Raw genomic sequence first — 17,834 nt, 5'->3', positions numbered from 1 at the left:
GTGATTATCTTTCATTTAATGAGCTGAATATTCTAAACCTAGATTGTGTTTTCCCTTTCTGGATGCCAGATGACCACCAAAGCTGCTCTATAGCTTCCCTCGTCAACTGCATAGGAGGGAGGAAATACAATGAAAGACACGTAAATTGAGATAAGGGCAGGTAGAAATCACTCAGCAGTTACTGTCATAGGCAAAACAAACTTAGCTTGGGGAAAATAATTTAATTTATTACTAATCAAATAATTAGAAGTAAAACAAATATTAAAAACACCTTCTCCCCACTCCTCCCTCTTTCCCAGTCTTAACTTTATTCCCAATTCTCTATCTCCTCTGCCCAAGTGGCACAGGAAAACAGGGAATAGGTATTATGAGCACACATTTTCTCTGATGCTTCTTCTTCCACAGGGGGAGAACTCCTCACACTCTTCCACTGCTGTGCCCTTCCTGTGGGAGACTGTCTTCCATGAACTTCTCCAGTGTGAGTCTTTCCCACGGGTTGCAGTTCCTCACAAACTGCTTCAGCACGGGTCCCTTCCATGGGATGCTGCCCTTCCGGATTGAACTGCTCCCGCCTGGTGTTGTGACCCACCTCTGAGGCCTGGAAAAAAGGTTCATTGTTAAAGGCGAACTAAAACAAAATTATGTTAAATAACCAATATAACAATGAATATTATTATGACAAATGCTATTCAGTGTTATTTGATAGATTCTAAAAATAATTCAACTGAGAGTTTTTAGAGAGACAGGTTATTGTTTTTGTGATCCAGATGAGATAATCGATCTAGATTATCTATTTTTAATAACAAAACAAGAGTAAAAGAAAATTATTGGTTTTAAGCATTAAAAGAACAGTCCCTGTAGGGCATATAGGAAAAGATTTGGACCATCTTCATAGTTAACCTGCTGGTGTGATCATTTTGTGTGGTGTCATGGCAAAAACAGCTGACATTACATATGGATTTAGTGATGCAAAATCACGAAGTCAGAGCTGCCAGTAACCTTTGAGTGTCAGATAACATGAGGCCAAAGTTAGCAAGCACAAGTAGGAATATATCACACAATTTTAACAAAAATTTTCTTCAACAAATGAAGCACTTTATCAAATGGTGAAGTAAAGTCCACCCCCTCCTTCCCTCCCATTTTTGCAGTTATTAAATTGTGAAATTGTGTATCTCTGAATACACCATTTATTTCAGGTGCACTTCTTAGGCGACATACAGGAATTACTGGGTGAATTTTATGCCTTGTGACAGAATCAGTCACGCAGACATATGTTCAATCACTGTTCATATGGCCAATTCACTGAAAATACTTTTTTTGCAGTTGTGAAATAATATTTCAATTTAACATGAGGTGCTTAAAGTGGTAATTTAAAACTATTTGATCGAAATGCTGTAGTTTTCACAAACTCTGAAGTCTAAGGAAAGCCAACTGTCCCTAAGACCACATTTTCCCAGTCTCTTGTGAAAAGCGTCTTTCAGACAAGTAATTCAGAAGAATTCTAATGTTTCATAATTCTAAAATATGTAAAATACCACAAGTGATTAACAACTAGTGGTTAGCAATTGGGAGACAGGATGCAACTTTTCTTTGTACTTATTGTTTATTTATATTACAGCATTACGTACCACTGCTTAAAGCATAGAACATTATTAAAGATAATGCTGCTTTCTTTATCTTTGATAAGATCTGTTTTGAAGATGTAATGCCACTACTTATAATCTCTGTAGACCACATCTGTATTCGTATAGGGAAAATGCATAAGGTTTTTCTTAGTTCTAGCTCAGTTTAAAGGATCTGATATGTCACAAGCCATATTGTCAACTCCAACAGCATGTTCCTGATCACTGATTTGTTATCTGGATCACTAAATAAACCAGGTTACTTATTGTCTCGGTTTGAAAGACAGGTGTCTGCTAAGGAAGGCAGAAGCCTCTCTTGGAGTGGCAGATATAACCCCTTTCCCTCTGAGTTATTATAATTTTGAAATCAAGGGTCTTTAGGCAAAGATGTGGGAAATAGGAATAACAGTTCTTTACTATATATATATATATATATATATAACCAGTCGAACAAAACAACAACAGCTATGACAGTAACAGCAAACACAAACCCAGTCCCAGCCTTCTCGGCTGTCAGGCTATTTCCCCTCGGGTGCAGTTCCGCTCGCAGCCGGCAGGGATCGCTGGCGGCTCCCGGTGAGCAGGGCAGGTGCGATGGTTCCCCCGCGGCTGCAGGGGGCGCTCCGGAGCGAGCTCGGGGAGCACGCGGCTGCTCTGGTGCCCTGGGATCCCGGGGAAGGATGGAACAAAGGAGCTTCACAAACCGGTGGGCAGCTGGTCCCGGGTTCTCGGAAACAGCAGGCTGGACTGGTAGGCTGAAGCGGCAGGCACAAACACAAATCCCGGGTGGCAGACGAGATGTATCCAAAAGGGGAACCCCCCGGGGGCTCCAGGCAGGCAGGGTAAGCACGGCTACAGCGTAGCGAAGGCTCGAAACAGCAGCGGGGCAGGGCGGCTGCAGCCCAGGCTCCAGCAGGGCAGGGAAAGCAGCTTTGGGATCCCCGGCGTTGTTTCCAGCAGAAAGAAAAGACGCCGAAAACGGGAACCAGCAGCTCCTTTCTCTGCACCTTCTCCCTCCAGACGCTGAGAACGAACTGAACTGCCCGCCAGGTGAGAACAAAAAGCTTGGACAGGCCCTTTTGTCTTTCTTAAGTACAGTCATTTGTGCCCTAGCAACGTGCATATGGGAGAAAATTCCTCTAACAGAAAAAAACCTAGGACTAAACTAAAACCCCAACACTTATACACAGAGATATTTAGTCATAAATTATTATTTATTTTCCTAATTAATTTTCTTTTTTAGTAGAGTACCCAAACAGAAGTTAAGTGCTTCATAATTTTATGGATATAGACTGAAAAAAACAGCTGAAAGATATTTTTTGTTACATTCAGTGGTTGTTACAGGAAGTTTTTTAATTCTTTCAAAAAAAAAAAGTTCTTATTTTCATCCTTTCTTGTTTATTTTATTTTGCTACTCTTACATTATAGGAGAAGCATTCCATATTTCACATATTCACATATTACACACTCCTGAGAAATGATAAGTTGAATTTTTGAAGGGAGTGAACATTAAAAACAACCTGATGTTGTTTTTATTTTACTTTGAAATGACTAGTCCAGTTAAGCAATTTTTAATAATATTGTTTGAATTAATGAGAAGGGAATCCTTAATCATTTAAGAAGATAAAAAGCTTTTTCCTATCTTTTCTTGGTCATTGATGACCACTGGATCATCTCTTGAAATTTTGAAAATTATAGTTTTTCATCAGCTAATATTTTCAGAACAATTGCATTTCATATTTCAGTAAATATGGTCTCCCTGGAATCCTGCCACAATGAGAACAATGCACCATCAAAAAGAATAACACTTTTTTCCCTCAGTAAAACCATCCATTTTAAAATCCTGTTTGATTTTATCTGCACATAAATTTTAATACATGAGAATAACAGTTAACAGCATTGATTAATTTTTTTAAAGTTTTTTTGTTTTCTTGAGAATCCATATACCATTAAAGTACAGTATTGATCTCTGCCCAAAGCAAAATCAAGCAAATTGATTTCACAAGCCACAAAATCTATGATGATGTTAATATATTACTGACTGAAGAAGTGGCTAAAGTGAACTTCACAGTAAACTAAAGAGCTCAATACACTTAAACCCCAAAATTCTGGTAAAAGAAGTTGCACCAGCAAATTTAGTTTTAATACAGGGACTGCACTGTCCATATATGAGCTAGGTCAGTGTAAAGAACACAGTATTGCCTTAATGTCATAGATGCTCTCCCCCAAAGTGAGTATAAATATGTGGAGCATAACATCCCTAAACTTTGACCAGAAACCACTGGAAACTTAGGTGACAGTGAATATAAAATCCTGCCAGCTTCTCAGATTAGATGTAGAGGCACAACCTTTCTTTCCTCTCTCCTCAAAGATAAGCTGTGTAGCTCATCTTTGTCACCAGGTCATGGTAATGAACATTAAACAACAATTGATACAGAGTGATGGCCTTATAGACATTTTTCCTCATTCTAATCCAATAAATTCCATACAAAATTTCTTCTGAAGTTCCCCACAATTACTGTTCTGCTACATGCCAGTATTTTAATCTATCTAATACTTAAAACTATTGGCAAGGTGTGAGAGTAGGTTCACACAGCTGCTCTAACATAAAAATAGGTGAACATGTAAAGCCTGTGGTGCAGGAGTAACTTGTGTGTCGTTCCTGGCCTCATTGTCTGCATGCTAATTCCATCACTTGGACAAAAAATCAGAAAGTTTGTTTTTAAAGATCCTGTAACCTTCATTGTTGCCTTGAGCAGCAGTGAAGAAGTTGACAAATTGCTGGTTCCTATTTGTAGTCAGCAAAACTCCTTTTATATCTCATTCTCTGCCAGAAGAGAAAAGGAAGCTACTCAGTCAAGAAGATATAGTACAGCATTCAGGAAAGCTGAAAAAGAAGTGGGAGACAAAGGGAGCTGATTGCTGGAGTTCATTACTCCCAAGGAACTGAGTACAGGCACAAGTAAGTTAGAGCTGAGAATAGTCAGGGCATGTGAAGGAGAATCACAAAAAGCACTACTTATATTGATAAAAACCCTCTGCAATTCATGTCAATTTCTCTTGCTGCAAAAGTGAATCTATTTTTGTCTTCTAAATACTGTGTGATTTTTTAAATCAAACTCTCATTTCAATTTTTAAATTTCTCTTTTTTTTTCCCCATTTTTTTTTAAATAAATCCTGTAGCATCACCTTCATGCCTTCCTGACTTTTTGCATTTCTTTCCTTTTTGTGTCCTGTAAGTTTTCAAATATCTTTTTTAACTTCAGAAGCATTAGCCACTATCAAAATTACAGTTCTTCACTAGATTCTTTGTCACAGAAATAAAATAGGGAACTTCAGCCCTAGTTTAATAAAACCTCAGCTTCTATTCAGGATGAAAATCATCAAAGAGCAGTTTTCACATCCTAAGGAACCTTAGACATATGTAGATAGGTTCCCTCTAAATTTAGGAGGTGACATAAAATTTATTTGTAGAACTAAAAAGACCAAAAGAGACATCAGCAAAGGGAGGTTAAAGGAATTTATGTATGTCGATATGTGGACAACCACTTGTATTAGGAAAAATCTCTTTACCAAAACTGTTGTTAAGCACTTCAAGAGGCTTCTAAGGAAAATGGTTGAGTCACCATCCCTGGACATATTTAAAAGACATGCAGATGGGGCACTTAGGAATATGGTTTAGTGGTGGACTTGCTGGTGCTGGATTTACAGTTGGAACCATTGATTTTAAAGGTCTTTTCCAACCTAAAGGATTCTATGATTCTATTCCCTGTCTCCTTGTGTGCACTGCTTGCTTCACTGAGACCTTGCCAATTAAAAGACCTTCATTGACCTAGCCAGTTAAAAGGCATAAGACTTTTCTAACTGGATAAGCCAATACATGATAGCAGTTTTTGCCTCTTCAGCTCTTGCTTTACTTAATTACTTTAGCCTCCTCGAGACAGGTTGTCATAGCCAGGTAACACAAATCTCTTTATCTGCTATTTTCTTCTTCCTTTTGTCCTCCCCCATTCATAGGCCTCAAACTTTATTTGTTGCACCTTCAATGTTAGATAAGTTCTTGAGTGTAAGACACATTATCACTAAGACTGAATTTCATGCAATGTATGTAATTTCAACAGAAAAGAAGCCAAGTCTAAAACATTGTAGATTAATACTGTTATCAATATAATTTGTGCTATAATCTGTCATATATAGATAGACGTTATTTTTCTTTATTTGTATGCTAGTATATAGATGTTTATAATATAATATGAAATAAATATTTCAAACAATTGAACTATTTACATTAAAACAGAATAAAATTCAGAAGAGATATGCAAAAAAATTTCAAACTAATAAAAGGATTTTAAAGAGGGAATGTCTGTCTGTTCAAGGAAACTGTGGAAGACAGAACAAACACTAAGCTGGTTTTTGCAATAAATAAGATTTAGTTTAGATATCAGAGAACCTTTCAGTAATTTCAAGATTAGGGAAGCAATGGGGTTGCCTGGGGAAGTTGTGAAATCTTACATGGGTCTTCATAAATTCCACTCTGAGCATCTGTTAAAAATCACATAGATATTGTTGTTCATTCCTAGAGGCATAAATTGCACTAGTGACCTCCTTAAATCCCTTCTAGTTCCGTGTTATGCATGTCCTATTTGGGGAAGTGCAGAGGATAGGGGAGGAGAGGAGGGCTACAGGAGTGGCTTCTTTGAGAAGCTTTCCCCGTGTCCAACAGAACCAATTCCAGGTGGATCCAAGACAGACCCACCGCAAGGCCGAGCACGTCACTGATGATGGCAGCACCTCAGGGATAACTTATTGAAGAAAGAATAAAAATGTTCCACAACAGCATCCTGAAGAGAGGGCTGAGAGACAACCCTGGAGCCCTAGGACCCCTGCTGGAGCTGGTGGATTCCCAAAGGAAGCTGTGACCCCATGGAAGCAGGTTCCTGGCAGGACCTGTGGCCCTGTGGGGCACCCACACTGGAGCAGTTCATTCCTGAAGGACTGCATTCAATGGAAGGAACCCATGCCTCCAGGCCATGGGAAGGTTCCATGTTGGAAAAATTTACAGAGGAACACCTACAAAAATGATTTTGTCTCTTTTTTTTTGTCTTCAGTTGTGATAAAGGCTGTTCTTTTCAATTTCTTTACTTTTTGATTGATATTATCTGACAACGTACCTTTCTGCAAAGCATTAAAGATATTCTCTTCAGCATTTCTTAGCTGTTGTTTTATTCAGTTGTTTCTTTTATGATGTTGTTCTGCATGGCTGATCCGGAATTTAAATGTAAGTTAAACACAAAAGATGGCTTTTAACCATCTGTTAGCTAAACTGCTACCCTCCAACAGTTGATCTGTTTTATTTTGCTTAATAACTGACTTCTACTTAGATCTCTTTATTGGTTTTAATAATTATAATTTTACAGTGAATTATACAGTTCAGAACAATTGGCATCATATTACACTTTTGGTACTAATTGTCACAATCACCTCTTTTGATTTTTCATCGTAGGTATGAGTTTCTCAATCTTAGATAAGCTTTAACTGTTAGACAGTACTTCCACTTACTCTACACTTCCATAAAACAAAGATAGGAAGATGCAGGGTGTTATTTGAGGATTTAGAAGGAGCTGGAATAAGCAGCTCTATATAAAGGAACAAATTAAAGAAAGCTTTTACTCAAACATCTGTCAAGCTGGAAGACATTAAGTCATGACAAAGTGAAAGGAAATTTTCTGCAGAAAAGTTATAGAAGCATGTTCTCCAATGAAAATTGTACACAATTTACTAGTTCTTCAGCATTTTTCAGCTACTACAGTATAAATAAAATCTACTTGGCATGCCATGGGGCAGAGTAATTTGGGGTTGGGGAAGAGATTGCAAACTTGGAGGTTTTGCCAGAATGATATAACCCCCAAAACAGGCTAATGCTTCTCATTTTATTCATATTCAAATATGCTCAGAGTGATGAATTTAGTCATCACATTAAGACAATCAAAATCCTAATTTTTCTCTTCCATGGCACCAACACAAATGTCAGGGCTGCTTAGTTAGCCATGAGGAATAAACATTTATGAATGAAATCTATTGGCTAGAAACAAGGCAGTATAGACACTCTCTGTGAATGAACTGAATTGCACACAAGGAATATATAGCTCTTTTGGCATGAGTTTCTGTTTCCAGCAGAAAAAAACCTGCAAAGCTCATAGTAACATTCTTAACTAATTGCTTAGTTTTCTAATTATCAATATTAGCTAATTGCTTTGGCCTGCAGCCAATACTAGATGTTTTGATCATTCTTCACACTCTTGTGAATTGAGTTGTACTCTTTCAAAACTGCCTACCGTATCAAAATCCCATAAAAAAAAAGCTATGCAATGGCTTCCTTTATCCTACTCAGCTTCACTTCAGAAACAAATATATTCTGTCTGTGTGCTTATAACAGCATAAGAGTGTATATCTATAAAATTTTGTCGAAGCTGTACACATGGAAATACTTTGTTACTTTCAGTTGAAGTCCATGACACAAATTACTTGTCTCTACTTTTTCCATTGACTATATGCCTCTTCTAGGCCAACCAAACAGTAAATATCTGAACAAACTTATCAATTCTTCTCATAAATCCAGTGTGCTGCATTGCTGGAGGAATTCTAAATACATTTGAGTTTTAAATGAGATCTTCCAAATTTGCAAGGAAAATAATTTTCATATCTGAGTGTAATTGCTCACACAATTGAATAGTTGAATACATCTCTTCTTGTTTTACTGTCAGCTAAAGTATCCAATTATCCTAAAGCATCCAAAGCATTCCACTTATCTTCTGTAGTGGATTTTGTGTATTTCAATATTAAATTTAATGCAAATAATTTTAGAAAGCGTAATGTTGTAAAATTTAGAAATTATTTTCTATTATTTTGAGATTTTGGGGGGCAGCTCAAGTGTGATCTTTTTTCTTGCCGTATGTTGGTTAAATTTTTTGGTGATCTTTTCCTATATGTATACACTTGGCTATGTAAACCCTATCATGGAGAAATTTTAACAAAGTTTAGCATTAAAAGCTTTATGACAGATCTGCTTAAGCCATTTTTTATTTTCTCCACAAATGAGTCTCTCATATACATTTATTTTACCTATGTTGTCTGCAAATATTTTTACTTAAATTTATTTTAAGCTGATATTTTTTCTTTTTCCAGTGTTCTTTCACACTCCATATAGTCATTATTTTTCATATTGCTGGATAAATATCATCAGAGTATAACTAAAATTAAATCAGACAGTTGCTTATTATCACGAAGTACTGGTGGTCCTGATGATATACTACCTGGAAATATTAGTCTATAAAATTCTTCAACAACAAAAATATATTGAGTTTTCTGAATTTTTATTTAATAAATGATTTGATAAATGCTGTCCACTTAGTGTTCTCATTACTTTATATATATATACAAAATATATGTATTATGTTTTATATATACGTGTGTGTGTGTGTGTGTATATATATAAAGTGACAACACATATAGATAGTTTTTCCCACTTTACTGGTTTCCTTCCAGTACCTGAACTAGACCTGTGGTGAACTTCTGCATTGCATCTTCAGTGAAGATTTGAAATGTTCAGATGGTGGGAATTTTTCCTTTGCAGGCTTTCCTCTGAGCACTTAAAGCAGGATTCATTTCACATAGTATTAGATATTTAATATACAGATGTGTACTTCCAAGTGAATCAGTCTGAATTCACTTACAGTCAAAGACATAATTAAGTTTTCTTAGCTAATGTTTCCTCCCATCTGCTGTAAGCATCTTCAGTAAGGTGAGACAAAATACTCTCTACCAGTGTTCATCTCTCTAAACTCTCTAGAGACAGACCTCTGGTTCAATAATTAGACAAATCCTTCCTCTACGTTCCCTTTTTGGTCTTTCTAAGTGTGTGAATTCTTGCCTACAAAATATGACAAACACCCTGAAACAGAGTTTCACGTGCATTTTTTATCATCTGTAAAGATGATCCAAATTCTATCAACGATTCCAAGTTCTTGCGCTTGACTATTATTAGTTCTTTAAATATTTTGTACAAATGTAAATGATTGTGATTTTTTTAGCAAGCTCACAGAAACAAGGCCTGGATTTAAACAGGTAGCTAATAAAACACTGCTCCACACAGGAACCTGGAAATCTAGGGGAAAATAAACTAAGCGTTAAATTCCGTTTTGAAACATAGATTTAGAGGATACATAAAGATTTTAGTCATAGGCTTGGGATTCCAGTTGTAGGCTTGGGCCCAGTGAGGGTTAATCAAAATAGTTAGGAGAGCTGGACTTGAAATAGAGTTTTAGATGTTGGTAACTGATTACCAAATAACTGATGATCTGTCATTTGCATGTTTGTTTAGCTGTGCTTAGAATAAGGAGCAGAAACATTGATAAGTTGGTGCATAGAATAAAGACAATTACCAATTTCCTCCCTTTGTGGGAGCCCGTCCAAAAGTCATGCAAGAGGAAACTTACAGGTCACTAAAGTAATTAGGATTGTTAAAGTTCAGAGAAGCAAAAAGGTCAAAATGAGGAAGATGAGTTACTTCATCTTCCTTAGGACCACTGACCCAATTCAAGACCACCGACTCCATTCAAACACACACTGCGCATGCTTAATGACATGTAGGCTCATTTCCATACGAAGCAGAGAATGGGAGGTGTTAACGCTATGAATATGCATTTTGTATTTTGGCTATTCATAATATTTGGAAATAAAAGGTATCGTGTTTGCTTGTATTGGGGCCTGCATCTTAGGGAGCAATCCCACACAGTGCCTGGCACTAAATAAAACATGCACTTTCTAACTCTAAACTGTTAGAGAGTTTTTGTCTGTCTCAGTTGGATATCGATATTAGATCAATATTCATATTTTGGTAAATCAGTTTAACAAACTAATTTTTTTTTCCATGCACAAATACCAGTTAGTTGATGTAACCACATTTTATTTAAAGTGAAAAACCAGAAAATTTGACCAAATAGATGTAGCAGTCACTACCAAACACATCCCTCCCTAGTGAAGTCATTGCTGGCAAACTGCTGCTTCCTCACCTTGCAGTGATACCCCCTCAGACAGGGACTGTACAGTCTTTCAAGGCCACAATACCTGATCTAGACTGACAGCACTGCTGAGACAGGAGCTGCTTCCCCCCTGCTTCCCCCGTGTGCCTCTCTTCTGCTCCCTGCACCAGACGTCCCATGACTTGATCCTTGTCCCAGTCTGTGCTCTCCTTCTCTGTCTGCTCAGCGTTTGCTGCATTGACACCAGCAGCTGTAGCTAACTGCTGCAATATTCCTAAACATCTTTCTTGTGCTTTTTCTCAGGTTACAATAAATTTACTACTTATGACTAGCAGTTTATTAAAATAGGGAAATATTGGCAGACTTGACTGTCTTGTAGTTCAAAGGAAACTCAATCCCTCTTCAGAACTCAAGACACCCTCTAAAAAAGTCTCTGACCTGTTTTCTTTCTGCTCCAGACTCTCACTTGGTTCCTCAGAAACTCTTGCTTTCTATAAGAAGGCATATAAATACCTGCCCAGATTTTCACACATTAAGACAATTACATTTTTTTAAAATACTTTCTGATATACTTTCTTGTCTAATAGAAGTGCCTCCAAATGTAATGGAAGAACATATGGAAAGCAGTATTTCACTCCTACCCATTGATTTCTTTCTGTTTACCTGCCTTTCTCTCCAATGGATATCACCAGAGCAGAATTTCTCGGACATAACGAAAGGGTAGAGAAGGAGCATATGATCAACATGCTTTGTCTTCTGGGCATTAATCATAGGACTTAAATTTGCTCACAGCTTTAGTCAAAGAAAATTCCTAGAACAATCTCTAGCTAGATGGTAGCCATTTCAAACAAAGTTTATGGATCAGCAAATTTTCTTTTTTTTCTTTTCCTTTATTTTTTTTCTTTGGCACTGCTGCTATTGAACAATGTCAGGAAATAACCTTCCCATTCAGCACAGATTAATATTTTCACTGATCCTTGAAAAACAGCTGCTACTTGGCTAAGATTGGGTGTATTCTTAAAACTACCAATGTGCAAACAGCTATTAACCTTTAAAATTGTGCTCCACACATAATGGCATTTCTGTTTGAATCAGATTATATCTTCAGAGGCTTAAGTTAGAATCTAAAAACCTAAATCAAACCAAACATGAAAAACAGAGCAGTTATGGACCAAACTTTAAAAAACAACAAATAAACACACAATTCAGTTTAGAGGATATAGCAAATGCTTGTTCTTGTATATTTTTAACGTGGTTTAACCACTGGAGAAGATGTCAAAATAATAGTAACCGTGGGTTATACTTAATCTACACTGAGAATGTATTTGGTGATGTTTTAAAAAAGTAGCAGAGGCCGATGGTATATAGCCCCTATGATCAGCCTTGTCTTTAATGACATCTGCATAACAGAACTGGGAAACTTTATAGAATCCATCAGTGCTTTCAGGTGGGTTGAGATCGTTTGCCCAGAAGATGAGTTCTGCCTGAAGAAAATAAAAATTTTTATGCATGTATAGTGAAAACAATTTTGAGCTATATTTTCTTTCCTAATGTAGCACTCCATAAATGCACAGCAATGAACATGGAAATAAAAACATGAAGTAATAATTAGAAAGCATTGTTGTATGCTTTTTTGCTGTATGCTTTTCATGTGCTACCAAGCTGTGGAAGGTAAGACTTTCCTTTAGGACCTCTAAGTGCAGTGAGTAAAACCTTACATTCAACAGCACTTGAAATCAACAAAACTATTTTGACTGCCCTGTGTTTTTCTTCAGGTTAATGCTATTTTTCTTCAACAGCATAGCAGTCAGTGCTGCATCGAAACAGTACAACTGTAGGAAACCCAGTCACATCTGGGTTGTAAAATAGCCAGATCAGACATGATTGGTATATTGAATTATGTGACGATTGCTGTGGTTGAAAAGAGAATAGTTTATCTTGTAGAAAAAGAAAGCTTCATTTCCTCATATCTCAGGGATCCTATGCTAAGGAGACAGCTGCTGGCCACTTTGTGGTAGGAAAATATCTTCAGTGTTCAAGGACAGTTTTCTTTTACCAGACAGGAGCTGGCAGAATGACTCACAAATTACGGTCACAATGATGTTTGCTGTCAACAAATTTGACACTTCAGAGGACGTGACAGTGATTCTTTGAGAAAGGTATTTCATGTAAGTGAATTTTCCCAAAGTAAAGGTACTTATAAACATTTCTATTTATGCATCTATGCCTGTGTAGTTTTCTTTTTTTTTTTTTTTAAATATATTATTCCTTCTTGGAAGGCAGAGATGAATAAGGCCAAAATAGAAAGGGAATAATTGCTCCACCCTCCCCCCCAGCCCCAAACATTTTGTTTAGCCCTTGGCCAAGTTTCAGGGGTCATGCTGAACCTTGAATATAAAATTTTTGTTTAAATACTGTTTATTACAGCTAATTACAGCTAAGCAGTCATCTTTCAGAACAGTCTTCCTACTGATGCTGGTTTTCCAACATATTTTCTAATAGCTTTGAAAAATGACTGCCCATCACAGCTACTTTTCCCAGAAACCCATTGAGAAAAATCTAGCCTCTGAAGAATTAAAATAAGCCCTATTTTTTTATTGACTTTCAGTAAACAAATATAGATCTAGAAATATAAGTAGGACACAATCCACTTTAACCCTTCCCCCAGTAGGCTAACAATTTTTCCTGTTTGTGAGACACTGGCTGAACTGTGTTAAACTAGTCTGTTCCAAAGCACAAAATGCGGAGGATTTACGTGATGTTCTTCCCGAACAGAATGAAAATTAATGTTAATTTCAATTCTTTACTTCATATTATATTCTGTATCTTAAAAGTGTTTGAGAACATGTATCAGGCCCTCACTTTTTCCTTCCCTTAAAAAGAAAAAGCTGTGCCTGATGCCAGAAGCCATTCAAGGTATACCCTGAAGGGTTTACTTTGGATGCCAGTTTCTGAGGTGAAAAAACTTGCACATATCTTGCTGGGAAAACAGGTAAGGTGAAAAGCACATGAAAAATATATATAATATTGCTGCAAAACTCAGCATGATCCTACAATGCACTTTATCACAATTAGCATAAATTAATAAGTGTAATTACATTAAAAAAGGAAAAATAATAATCAGTTGTGACATTGAGAATGTTTGATTGAAATCAGCCTTTTGTACTGATTGAGACATAAGTTTATTTTTGAACAGAGTACCTTTCAAACCTTAGTAAATATAACAGCATGCTGTTTCTTCTCTTGTTCTTCCCTCTACCTCTTCCTTTATTTTGTCACTGATTACCCTACAGTTCCTCTTATTGGAAAGGAATACAATCCTCATTTAAAATAGAAACATATTTGTGCTAACATGGTGGCTACTGATTTCCATATCAGTTAATCTTACATTTGGCACTTTTTTTTTCCCTAATGACCTGTTGAATATATTCCCTGGGAAACAGGTAAACATGGTTAAAACCTACAGCAGACAGAAAAAATGTATTATATCTAATATTTTTATGGCTTGGTACAGTGAAAAGCTGCAACATATAAATTCATATGGTTTTCCTCTCTCTCATACTTTAAACATATTTCATTTACAGTGCTCAAAATTCTGCCCATGCCTCTCTGGCAGTCAGAGTCTATCAAAGTCATTCCAAAAGACACATGTAGGCAAAAGCAAAGGAAAAAACCCCAAAACAGTTTGTATCAGACAACAGGAGGACAAAACCAGTATTTTTTCACTTTATTCAACATTTATATTGTGATAAAAATTATATAAAGAAAATGCTGCTAATAAAATATGCTTCAGAGAAATTGTCCAGAGTCAGCTTTTTTTTCTTTTTTTCTCCCAATCTACGTTTTATAGAGGTAGTTTATATCCTGTCAGCTTTTATTTTCAAATTTTACCTCACACATCTGAGGTATCAAATATGTGGTATACTTAAATCTGTTTGTGCCCTTGCTCTAATCTTTATGGACATAATTGTCCATTTAAATTAGGATGACGTGAATCTACCAGTTTTCCTGAAATGTGTTACTTCAGAACACTTCAGTATTTTGATAAAATGAGTACTACCTACTACATTTCCACTTGTTTTTTCCATATCTTCCCTAGTGGAATGAAGCATGTCTAAAATCTGTTAGTGTCCATAGCTGATGATTGACACTGTGAGAAGCTGGGTATGTGAGAAGGACAGATTTTCATTGCAGTGAATGTGCACTTTTCCTTGTCAGAGGACTATCCCTGGTATGAAAGTAAGCTCAAGAAAAAACACCATAGAAGACAGATCAGGTTGAGAGAGCTGTTAATCATTATGCTGGTCTGGATAGAGTTTTCATAACTCTCAAAATATTTAATTTCCTCTAAGCACTGTCAATTTGATATAGCATCAACTACTCTAGCATTGCTGAGAGAGTAAAAACTAACAAGATTTTTTTAAGAAAATAATCTTGAGTCAACCCAATAGAATTTTCATTAAAAAAACAAAAAAAACCCAAGAAAGCAATTTGTATTTGTGGAAGGTGAATATGTAATCAGAAAGGCAAGCTGTGTGCATCACAGTATGTCCTTGTCATAGTCCAGAAAAAATGATAGGTGGATATATACTGACATGCAAAACCAGCTCTCAGGTAAAGGCAGTTCAACCATATGTTTTGTTATACTAGCCACTTCAATTTAAAACAAACAAACAAACAAACATGGTATTTGCAATGTCTGAAACAAAAGAAGAATATTTCTTTTTTTAAGGGAACTCCAAAGAATCCACGTTGACTGTCAACGAACCCTGACATGATCATTGGAGCCTTACACAGGATTGGTCAGTCTACCTAGGCTACCTTACATAACAGCAACCTCAAGACTTGACTCACTACATGTTCATGGAAATACCCTAGAAGCACTTTTTTTGGCATAGAGGTTGGAGTGTCTGCACTTTTAAAATTCATTAGCATGGTGGTAGTCAATTCAAAAAATAAAATAAAATAAAATAAGAGAAACATGAGAAATATGTTCTGAAACATATTTTTATGATTTTTATTCAAACAAAACTTTTAAGCAATAGAAATTTTTAAGGATTTTTTTTTTTTTTTTAATTTGGAATAAAACCTCATCCTTTCATATTTTCTTGGATTTGGTTATTTTTGGGCACTGATTGTTAATTTGGTTTTGCTTGGTTTTTTGCTTGCTTTTCTAAAATTTTTATTTGCTCTTTCTCTATTTTTAACCAGAATATTTCTTTACCTAAATGACTTGTTTCATCAAATCTGTTAAATCAGCACCACCTTTTCTAATGAAACAATGAATTTGGCCAGGTATGTTCCAGCAAAATGGTTTTAACAGCATGACATTTAAAGACTGTTTACAAAAGAAACCCCTATCAAATGGAAAAAGAACATCATTATGTTCTTGCTCACTCACCCCTTTTCTGCCTTCGGTCATGTCGTGGTTGTTATCACTGCATTGCTCTCTGATTCTGGTTTGAGTGGCTCACACTCTGCAACTTGATATCAGTCCATCCTGTTTGGAGACTGGGAGCTGTTTACAATAAAGAATAAATCAATGTCTGTCAGCAGTCTGAAAATCCATGCTCTAGCCATAATGATTCACCTACATGGGTATATGAGACTCTGAAAAAATCTTATGCCAACGCTATGACAAACTACTTCAGTGGACCATGGTTCAGTTTCTAAACCAAGAAAGAAGTTAGGTTCCAAAATGCAATTGACTCCAGAATAATGAATGTGTGGGAAAGTAATTGGTGTTCAAGTCGAATATGGAAGAATTGTTTCTTTTGGTGAATGTTCAGTTCAATCTTCATTGCTTATTCCACCCTTGGTCTCCCGAGATTAGACTTCTTTCAGAGCTGCCAAATAAATTGAAAATGACTTGCAATTTAATTAGAAGGCAAGTACCCCTGGCTTGGTTGGATTTGAAATGGAGTAGAGACACAGAAAATAAATACCAAGATGTTCTAATAACAGCAACTTCCTGAAAAAAAGTATCCACACTTATTAAAATATGTATTTATCAATTTGTTCCTTGGACTGCAGAATAAGCTTACGTGTATTTCTGGAATTTGTGAAGCAAATTGTAATGCATAGTATCTGTATCTTAGCAAAATATTAAGCTAAGTTTTTTCCAGCAGAACTACATATTGCGTGCTCATTAGTATCTGCTATAATAAAATTAATCCCATTGAATAAAACCTGGTCCTAACTGATGCCTGTTTTTCTAAACAGTTTGAAGGTGGTGTTTTCAAGTCCATTAACTGCAAGCCCTGTGTTTTTACATGTGATTATCCCTCAGAAAAAAACGCAAAAGCAAAGCAAATCAAGCTTCTCTTTTTTTTCCACAGCGTCGCGTTCCAGTGTGGGGACCTGCGGAGAGTTCTTGTAAAAATGGATGGTCGGGAACGGAATGAAGCCAAACGAGGCAAACATTTCATCTGAGTACTGTTTACTGATAACAAAAGGAGAAGGAAAAGGAGTTGCCCGAGAGAAAGATGGCTAGAGGAGACAGAAGAGAAGAAAGTAAAATGGGAAAGGACTGGGGGAGACGAGAGAGAGGGGACAGAGAACAGCGTTACCGCAGCGAGGCAGGGCAGCGCCGTCGGTGCCCAGGCGGGCGGGGTGAGCACGCTGCCTGCCTGTCAGAGGGGCGCGGGCACGCCGTGAGCGGGCGCTCGGACGGGACGAGCAGGGCCCTGCGCAGGGTCGTGGTGACCGGGGGATCGGGGCGGCAGGGAGGGAAATGGCAGTCCAGGCAAGGACGTGGGGCGGTGGTAAGGCAGCGGTCAGGGGCACAGGAAGGCTGGACAGGTGCGAGGGCGAGCCAGCGAGGGCAGGAGGGCAGGAGAGCCAGAAGGCAGGCTGGGGCCAGGGCAAAGGAGGGAGCGAGCAGGAGCAGCGAGCGGTAGCAAACGCCCCCAGGGAGCAGCAACGCAGTTGGTTTTTATACAGCCGTGCCCCACCAAAGTCCGCCCGAGGACAGGGAACAATTGGCCCAGTCCAATTCTCTTTGCCGTCCATGGGTAGAGACCTCTTCACGAGCTGATGGGAGAAGCCCCTCCACAGCGTCTCCTACTGCCTGCCTCATGGGACGTGTTGCCCGGCGAAGCCCGCCCAGAGACAAGGCTTCTTCTAGTTGCCTCCTGCATGTGGCATATGTGCCCCCCTCCTCCACATGCCT

General features: G+C 37.5%; 1 long non-coding RNA gene across 1 annotated transcript in view; it reads left to right on the top strand.

Annotated features, from left to right (window-relative positions):
* The window catches only part of LOC138118084 (uncharacterized), a 34,609-nt gene extending 32,772 nt beyond the window's left edge, over positions 1-1,837 (top strand). The window contains exon 3 of the long non-coding RNA XR_011154991.1: positions 406-1,837. This is a non-coding gene — a long non-coding RNA (uncharacterized lncRNA). The remainder of the gene's footprint in view (positions 1-405) is intronic.
* Positions 1,838-17,834: the final 15,997 nt, after the last annotated feature.

The sequence above is a fragment of the Aphelocoma coerulescens genome, chromosome 1 (genome assembly GCF_041296385.1).
Source record: "Aphelocoma coerulescens isolate FSJ_1873_10779 chromosome 1, UR_Acoe_1.0, whole genome shotgun sequence".
In the NCBI taxonomy this organism is placed as follows: Eukaryota; Metazoa; Chordata; class Aves; order Passeriformes; family Corvidae; genus Aphelocoma; species Aphelocoma coerulescens.
This window is presented reverse-complemented; position numbering and strand designations above follow the sequence as displayed.